Genomic DNA, 9609 nt, shown 5'->3' with positions numbered 1-9609 from the left:
TGCAGATCTCTCAGGACCGGTGTTATGTGGTCCCAGTCACCAGTTTAGCTGTCGCATTCTGAATTAATTGCAGTTTCCGGGTCACGTTCAAAGGTAGCCCCACGTAGAGCACATTGCAGTAGTCCAAGCAGGAGATAATTAGAGCATGCACCACTCTGGTGATACAGTCCATGGGCAGGTAGGGTCTCAACCTGCATACCAGGTGGAACTAGTAGACAGCCGCCCTGGACACAAAATTAACCTGTTACTCCATGGAGAGCTGTGAGTCCAAAACGATTCCCAGGCTGCGCACCTGGTCCTTCAGGGGCACAGTTACTCCATTCAGGACCAGGGAGTCCCCCACACCCACCCACACCCTGTCCCCCAAAAACAGTACTTCTGTCTTGTCAGGATTCAACCTCAATCTGTTAGCCATCATCCATCCTCCAACCACCTCCAGACACTCACACAGGACCTTCATCGCCTTCACTGGTTCTGATTTAAAAGAGAGGTAGAGCTGGGTGTCATCTGCATACTGATGAACACCCAGCCCAAACCCTCTGATGATCTCTCCCAGCGGCTGCATGTAGATGTTGAAAAGCATGGGGGAGAGGACAGAACCCTGAGGCACCCCACAAGTGAGAGCCCAGGGGTCTGAACACTCATCCCCCCCCACTTTCTGTACACGGCCCAGGAGAAAGGAGCAGAACCACTGTATAACAGTGCCCCCAGCTCCCAGGCCCTCTAGATGGTCCAGAAGGATGTTATGGTCAATGGTGTCAAAGGCCACTGAGAAATCCAGCAGAACTAGGAAACAGCTCTCACCTTTGTCCCTAGCCCGACAGAGATCATCGACCAGCGTGACCAAGGCAGTTTCAGTCTCACGGTGAGGCCTGAATCCCAATTGGAAGGGATCCAAATGGTCCACATCCTCCAGGCGTGCTTGGAGTTGTTCAGTAACCACCACCCCCTCTCAATCACCTTGCCCAAGAATGGTAGATTTGAGACTGGGCAATAGTTGGTCATATTGTCCGTCTAAGGATGTTTTTTTAAGAAGCGGTTTAATGACCGCCTCTTTCAGAGGGTCTGGGAAGGTTCCCTCGCAGAGGGAAGCATTCACTACCCCACAGAGCCCATCACCTAGCCCTTCCCAGCTTGCTTTTATTAGCCAGGATGGGCAAGAAACAAGGAGACAGGTGGTCGGTTTCATTTGTCTAAGCAGCCTATCCACATCCTCGGAGGTAACAGATTGGAATTGAGCCCATGTAACATGACTAGGGGACGCGGGTGGCACTGTGGGTAAAACCTCAGTGCCTAGGGCTTGCCGATCGCATGGTCGGTGGTTCGAATCCCCGCGGCGGGGTGAGCTCCCGTTGTTCGGTCCCAGCTCCTGCCCACCTATCAGTTCGAAAGCACCCCTAAAGTGCAAGTAGATAAATAGGTACCGCTTTCTAGCGGGAAGGTAAATGGTGTTTCCGTGTGCTGCGCTGGTGCTGGCTCACCAGAGCAGCTTCGTCACGCTGGCCACATGACCCAGAAGTGTCTCCGGACAGCGCTGGCCCTCGGCCTCTTAAGTGAGATGGGCGCACAACCCTTGAGTCGGACACGACTGGCCCGTACGGGCAGGGGTACCTTTACCTTTACCTAACATGACTAGACAGGACGCTAGCACTCTCCCACCTCGGCCCTGCTCCCATGGTGGAGTCGACCTCCTTCTGAATCTGAGTGACTTTATCTGCAAAAAACTTTGCAAATACCAGGCCCTGGTGACGAAGGTGGTTCTGATAATAATAATAATAATAATAATAATAATAATAATAATAATAATAATAATAATAATAATAATTTATTATTTATACCCCGCCCATCTGGCTGGGCCTCCCCAGCCACTCTGGGCGGCTTCCATAAAAACCAAAAATACAGTAAAATGTCACACGTTAAAAACTTCCCTGAACAGGGCTGCCTTAAGATGTCTCCTGAATGTCAGATAGTTGTTTATCGCTTTGACATCTGCTGGAAGGGCGTTCCACAGGGCGGGCGCCACTACCGAGAAGGCCCTCTGCCTGGTTCCCTGTAGCTTTGCTTCTCGCAGTGAGGGAACCGCCAGAAGGCCCTCGGCGCTGGACCTCAGCGTCCGGGCAGACTGATGGGGGTGGAGACGCTCCTTCAGGTATACTGGACCGAGGCCTGAAAGACCACCTGAAAGAGTCTCCTGCTACTATTTTCTGCAGATACAATAGAGGTGGTGAAGAAGGTCCTCTTCGCCATTGCCATTGCCACTTGGTAGGTTCAACGTTGAGCTCTAGCTTGTGTCCAGTCTGATTCAGAATGAGTTTTCCGCCACTGGCGCTCTAGCCGTCTCAACGATTGTTTCATCACCCTCAGCTCTGGGGAAAACCACGGGGCTGTCCGAGCTCCATGCAATCGGAGAGGGTGCTTCAGAGCCAGACAGTCAATAGCCCTGGTTAACTCCTCAGTCCAGCAGGCCACCAGGGAATCAGCTGAAAGGCCATCAACATGGGATAAAACATCCCCTACCACTCTGGAAGCCAATTGGATCCATTATGTGGCAGGGGCTGACCATCCAAATCGGTCCCACCTCCCTGCAGAGGGGAAGGGTCGTGGAGAAGTCTAGTTGCACCAGGAACAAACTTCTTTTGTTTTGCTTTTACTTAGTGTCAGTTCACCAACATCCATAGAGGTAAACACCAGGTCTAAGGCATGTCTGCGGCTATGAGTTGGGCCAAACTTATTCAGGGACAGCCCCATGGAGGCCATGTTTCCACAAAGTCCCGAGTGGCCTCTTGTAAGGTCGTGTCAGCGTGGATGTTAAAATCCCCTAGGACAACCAAGCTAGGTGTCTCCAGGAGCACATCTGCCATGACCTGAAGCAGTTCGGGCAGAAAATCCTTGGTGCAGTGGGGAGGTCAGTACACCAAAAGGAATCCTGTACTGCCCCTATTGCCCAACTTCCAGAACATGCACTCAGAGAACTGGGTCTTCCCAGTGATGCAAACTAGTGACTTCCTAAAAATCACTGCAACTCCCCCTCCCCGCCCACAAGGCCTGGGTTGCTGTGCGTAAGAGAAACCTGGTGGACAAGCAGCGGCAAGGACAGTCCCATCTGCTTCATCCAACCAGGTCTCTGTCACACATGCCAGCATCCCCTGCAATGTGCCGAGGCTCCACACCTAGCGTGGCCAAACCATTCAAACTCCCCTAAATCCACCTCTGATAATCCTACATTATTTCTTCTGAACTTCAGATCTTGACGAGAGCTACAACTTCATTGTCCCCTTTTAAGTCTGTTAAGCCAATGCTTGTCCAATTGTCAGTATACTTAGGGTTCTCCCCTTCCCCCCAGTTTCCTTTCATTCTTTTAAAGAAGTTCCATTCCCTTCTGATGTGCTCCATATCCATTTCAGTTTCCCATAAACGGAAATTAAAAGTAAATTGAACTTCTTTAAGTGGGTGCACTTGAATGGTCTTGAAACCTTGAATTGCCTTGGAAACCAGAGCTTTGTCTAAGGGTTTTCCTCTTATTTGACAATGGAGCGATCTAATTATAGAGGGTTCTGATTAGTTCCAAATTATAATTGGATAAGAATTTGGGCAATATGAATAGACTGGTGATTAAATACAAAATTATCTGTTTTGTTGTGATGGTGGTGTGTGTGTATGTGGTTTTTGTTTTTGTTTTAAATTCAAAGTCCTTGTAAGTTCATAATATAGATGACAGAGCTGCAGAAGAAACTTCTGTGAAATTGAACATTTAAAAAATTGTTGAAGAGCATTGAGTACTTTCAGAAGTGATCTGCCATCTTCAGATATTCTCTTCAAAACTTTTGCCACAACGAATGATAATCTGATTAGGACTGGCTTATGCACTCATCCACAAGGCACATCAGGAAGAACTTGGTAAGAGCTGTTCAGCAGTGGAACAGACTCCCTTTGAAGGTGGTGATCTCTCCTTCCTTGGAGGTTTCTAAGCAGATGTTGGATGGCCATCTATAATGGATACTTCAGCTGAGATTCCTGCATGTCAGGGAGTTGGACTAGATGAGCCTCTTCCATCTCTATTATTTTATGATTCTATGTAGTTGTCCAGCCAACTTATATGTACAGAAAAATCCATGCATTGAGAGAATGTGTGCATTAAAATGAATATACAATGGTACCTCTGGTTATGAACTTAATTCGTTCTGGAGATCCGTTCTTAACTTGAAACTATTCTTAACCTGAAGCACCACTTTAGCTAATGGGGCCTCCACTGCTGCCGCACCGCTGCCACATGATTTCTGTTCCCATCCTGAAGCAAAGTTCTTAACCCAAGGTACTATTTGTGGGTTAGCAGAGTCTGTAACCTGAAGCGTCTGTAACCCGAGGTACCACTGTATCAGTGAAAGTAACATATAAAATGCATTTAGGGAAAATTCCTTGCAAAAAATGTGTGTCAGTTCAAACTGTATTAAAAAAATGTGTTTATTAAAAGACATTCACACTAAAATTCTCATGCAGATTTTTTAAAATTCAAAATGCTATGAGATGTGAAGAGCTGGATTTAAGACTGACAAAAACGAAAAACATTGAGAACTGAAATTAACAGGTCCTTCCATCCCTGTTTAGGACTTGGGTTGCTGGGGCAGAGCCAAACTGCAGAAAAGGTGAAGATGCCTGACCAGCAGCTTGATGAAGGCAGGGGAGCAACTTCTAAAGGTCCTTTGGTGATTAAGCAAGGAAAGGGAGCAAGATAACATGAGACAGTGGCATGAGAGTGCAAAGACAGAGAAAGGAAATAAAGTTGGTCTAGGGAGAGTTGAGTTTGGGATGGGGGCAAGGAAACATAAGTGATTGGGCAAGCAATGCCCCCAAAATAATTTATGCCAAATGAAGGAATTATGAGAAGTAACATAAGCCACATCAGGAGCGAGCTACAGCAGAACAGGCAAGAAGCAGTGGCTGGTCTTATATCAGCATAATTAGCTAGGGGTGAAGGAATTTAAGTTAAGAAAGGATTGTATGGTGATGCAAACTCCAAACTCATGGGCAGGCCCCAACATTTCTAGCTAGTGTGGATAAAACGTCCTTGTCTGAAACCCTTGCAATCCATTGCTACCGACTGTTGACCATACTGAGCTAGATGGAGTGATAATCTGACTCAACACAAGGCAGCTTCCTGTGTTCATACCCAAAGTGGATATTGTCATTATGCTTCTGTGTGATTCATCTTGTTGTCCACATTTCCTGCCAGTCACCTTCCACTGGGGTAGCAATGTTCTTCACTGGGTGCGATTAGTCAATTTCTGATGTAGAAAGCTGTAGAGTTTTCTGTCCTCAGAGGAGTCTCATCACCCATCTCTGTGTGAGTCACTGCTGCATATTTCCATCCTTCCAAGTAAGAGCTGTGCCTGGATCAGTAATTTACTGGGAAACACAGGGGTGGGGGGTAAAAAGCCTAGCATTACACATGAAAAGGAAACACTGTTGGTTTCATAAGTGAACTTCATCTCCATCCAGAAGGGAGGGGGGAAATACTCTTAACCAGAAATTTGGGGGACATTGCTCTAATAGTTGGAGGCTTTAGAACTTTCACTGTAAATGGAACAGATTTCTAACTTGCAAGCTCTGAATAAAGAGCCAAGCTTAATGCATTTGAAGTGCAAGAAAAAGTGGATGCACAAATGGGGATATTTATAGAAATGACATGTGCCTATATCTTGAAGAGGTGCTATATGATATTATGGGTAAACTGATCTGCTAGAAAGTTGAAAAGGAGCTAATGACCAGAGAATGGAACAGTCCATTTCATCTGTATGCTGTTTTGCTAACAATTTAGAATGTACCTACAACTGCAATTCAGATAACATTTTAGGCAGACGGATAACATCAAGGGAGCTACATCTTCAGATTCTCAAAAATTATCAGCCAGGACTGAAAATCATGAAAATGGCAGATATAGTGACAATAAAAGAGTCCCTGTTCTGCAGAAGGATAGCACACAACCACTAAGGTTCCTAAGAAGTGGCATTGTAGAAAGGGGACACAAGAGTGCCCAGCTTTGGGACTTCTCCTTTGGGGGGGGGCAGCAGGAATGATTGTGTCATCTGTCCACTAGCTGGGGGAAGTTATGGGGCCTCCTCGCTCTGAAAGGTGAAGGATGTGTTAATGAGATTCTTTGCCTTTCTAGTTAAAAGTAAAAGGTTGCATTTCATCTGGCCTGGAGGTCTTTTGATGAAGCTCAATGTGTTCTACAAGCTGCTTCCCACCCTCTAATAAACACTCTCTGTTGTCCCTATCAGCCCAGTGGGTTTTTGAAATTCTCTTTCTTTAATGCATGCATGCATGCATGCATTAAGCAGAATGGATGTCATGTAGTCAATGTGCATAACAACCAGCCAATTTGAATGTTCACCAAATCTCATGGAGAATGTGGACATAATCCATTCATGAATAGAGAATTGTGCACATTTCCTGGGAGGCCTCCGGAACTGTGCATATTTTGGAGAATGTACAAAATCCAGTCAATATCTGCATATTTCCAAAGGCCTGTTGGAGGTTATATATGTTTACCAATAAATGTGTAGAATTCCCAATTTGTGAATGGATTACTGTATTTGTACATTCTCCCTAAGGCCTGGTGAATGTTCACAAGAAGCACATTAACCAAACCATTCAACTCATATTCCCCTTAACACATGTGTGAATGAAACAGCAGCTCCTACACTAATAGGTTTTGAAACTTAGGTAGAGTAGAGTGGGTGCTGCACAGTAAGAGAATGGTGTGATGTATGTAAGGTTAGGGAAGTGGGAAGAAGTAGGGTGTATAGGCTTATTACAAAGGAACAGTAGCAAGGCAGAAATCAAATCTGACAGGATCCAATTGTCCGTCAGTGAACTTTACAGTCTGGACATCGTGGTTCAATGCACATTCAACAAAGCAGCAGTTGTTTACTACAGCACTGGCCAACAGGGCCTGCCCTACCATTAGGCTACAGCCTAGCAGCAGCTGCTGGAAAGTGCAGTGCAGTGGTGAGGTGTTCTAGGTCCAATGCAGGGCTTCTCTATCTCTTCAATGCAATGGGGGGCACTCACCCATCAACACGGCTGAAGTAAGTTTGAACTGTTCACCCAGTTGGGCTATATATGTAGAATTGGTGGTAGATCATAGGCACTGCAGACCAGGATGGCTGTAAATTTGCTTACCGGGTTTATTTCTATTTATGAGCCTTCACCACTTCCAGTGGCTTTCCAGTATCAAGAAGACTTACTATTTATTGACACTGTTTGTGAGGACAATGATACTCTGCAGTAAAAAGAGAGGGGCAAGACGAAAGAAAATTACCACATCCAAAGTATATTATCCCACACTGCATTGCACAAATGACTGCTATCATTAATAAATTAAACCAGGATTTCAATAGTGATATTCATCAGCTTCGAAACTCCTGTCAGATGATTGCTGGAGACTAATCCGAGTTGCTTCTGTACCAACATCAAAAATAAAACTTTTTGGGGAGGAAATGAACCTTTATTTTGCCCCAGTGTTCTGGTAGCTTAAAATTATAGCTGCATCTCCTTCTCTCCCTATCTGATGAATGGAAAAGAAGGCAGCGTTCTGAACTTCTGCAGGGTTTATAGATGCAATGATTCACCCTTTCAGCCATTGGTAGCTGTGTGATAATAAAAGATAAATCGGAGATTGCAAGAGACAACAAACCAAGAAAATATATTTGAGACAAAGTAATCTGCTTCAAGGCTCTTCTTAACATTTGTAATTTAAGTCTACTGTGCCTCCAGGGTGGACTTATATTTCCCATTCTTATGGAAATGGTAGCCAATGCATTGCCCTCCAGGGGTTGTTGAACTACAATCCCCATCATTTCTGACTTTTGGCTATGTTGGCTGGGACTGTTGACACCTGCTGTCCAGCAACACCTGGGGGACACCACATTTTTTTTTTTTAAATAGCAAAGCATTTAACCATCTTCAGGAACAGGTTTAGCACCTCATATATTGTTTGTGAAAAGGAAACTATGCCCAGTGGTGTATTGGTGTAATTAATTTTCTTATACCCCTTCTCCTTTGGACTTAATGATATCACATAAGCCTTCTTTACATGATAATGTGTATTACTGCACTTCAAAATGTGGTAAGCCAGTCTTGAAGCATTTGGGTCCTACTGCTCATTTTGCTGCAAGAGACTTTGGACTTCTTCAACAAAGTTCTGGCCTGATGTACCATCTCCTGGAGATAGGCAATGGGACCAGCTTCAGAGGCTGGCTGCTGCTGGTAACCAATTGCTGGATGGATGGGTGAGATCTTGGTCTAGAGTTCACCCCATAATTCTCCTAAAATGCAATATGAACTTGTAATTTTCAGTTTAGGTAAACGCTGAAGTTGGCCACCAACTTGAATGACATTAACAGAGGATTAGACAAATTCATGGATAATGCTATCAATGAGTGCTGGTCTAGGACATGAGAGATCCAAGTTCAAATTCCTCCCACAGACATGAAGGTCAGTGGGTGACCTTTGGCAAGTGATTATCCCTCAGAGGAGGGAAAGAGCCACCTGGAGCTCCTTTGAAGAAATGTGGACTATACCTGTAATAATAATAATAATTAATAATAATAATAATAATTTATTATTTATACCCCGCCCATCTGGCTGAGTTTCCCCAGCCACTCTGGGCGGCTCCCAGTCAAGTGTTAAAAACAGTACAGTGTTACATATTAAAAACTTCCCTGAACAGGGCTGCCTTAAGATGTCTTCTGAATGTCAGGTAATTATTTATCTCTTTGACATCTGATGGGAGGGCGTTCCACAGGGCGGGCGCCACTACCGAGAAGGCCCTCTGCCTGGTTCCCTGTAGCTTTGCTTCTCGCAATGAGGGAACCGCCAGAAGGCCCTAAAAATAGTTAATAAAATTGTAGAAAGCTGTAACTGCCTCTGAATACCGGTTCTTGGGAATCCCAAATGGCAGGAGTCCTACCTGAAGACTTCCCATGGACATTTGACTGGCCACTCATTGGGAGTTTATTTTTTAGTTGCAAACTGATGTGGAAATGTGGAAAAATGAGAAACCAAGAGAAAGCAAAATGACATTCTTTCCAATCCCTAATTCATACCTGCAGATCATCCGTTGACCGGAATGCTGTTGCTAGATATTTTCTTGGAAGGTTACCATAAAAGTATACTGAGTGGCATTTTCATTTGTTGCAGAAGTCACAGGAGTGAATTGTGCCGTCAACTCTCGAATGGTGTCTTCGCAACTCTGATTCTGAGCTCAAACAAGCTTTCAGTAGAATCCAAAGCCAGACACGGCAGGTCAGGACTCTTTTGAATTGGATCACCTGATTATGATTCTGCCAATCAGAAGAAACAGAAGCTGTAAACAGACAATAAATAGGCTTTAAAATGGGAAAGTCCTGAAAATAGCCAATTTTATGCTTCAGCTGTGTCAGGCAGTTTAGCACTAATTAAATTTTGCACCAACCTGCCTGAGGTTATGCCATTAACAGTGCTAATATATATCTAGATATAAATAAATACATCCTGGGCCTAATGTGTGAGGAAAGCAAAAGTATTTTTGATGGTACAATATAATCTAATTTATGCTCATTTATAAAT

At 44.7% G+C, this 9609-nt stretch overlaps 1 long non-coding RNA gene across 1 annotated transcript; it reads right to left on the bottom strand.

The window, feature by feature from the left end:
• Window positions 1–4525: 4525 nt before the first annotated feature.
• On the bottom strand, window positions 4526–9342 carry LOC308578606. Its single transcript, XR_014004027.1, has 3 exons — window positions 9108–9342; window positions 7183–7914; window positions 4526–5403 (listed from the first exon to the last, which is right to left on the bottom strand). It is a non-coding gene; the product is annotated as an uncharacterized lncRNA (long non-coding RNA).
• Between the last annotated feature and the right edge of the window lie 267 nt (window positions 9343–9609).

Source organism: Podarcis bocagei (genome assembly GCF_964188305.1).
Source record: "Podarcis bocagei genome assembly, chromosome: Z".
Classification (NCBI taxonomy): domain Eukaryota; kingdom Metazoa; phylum Chordata; class Lepidosauria; order Squamata; family Lacertidae; genus Podarcis; species Podarcis bocagei.
This window is presented reverse-complemented; position numbering and strand designations above follow the sequence as displayed.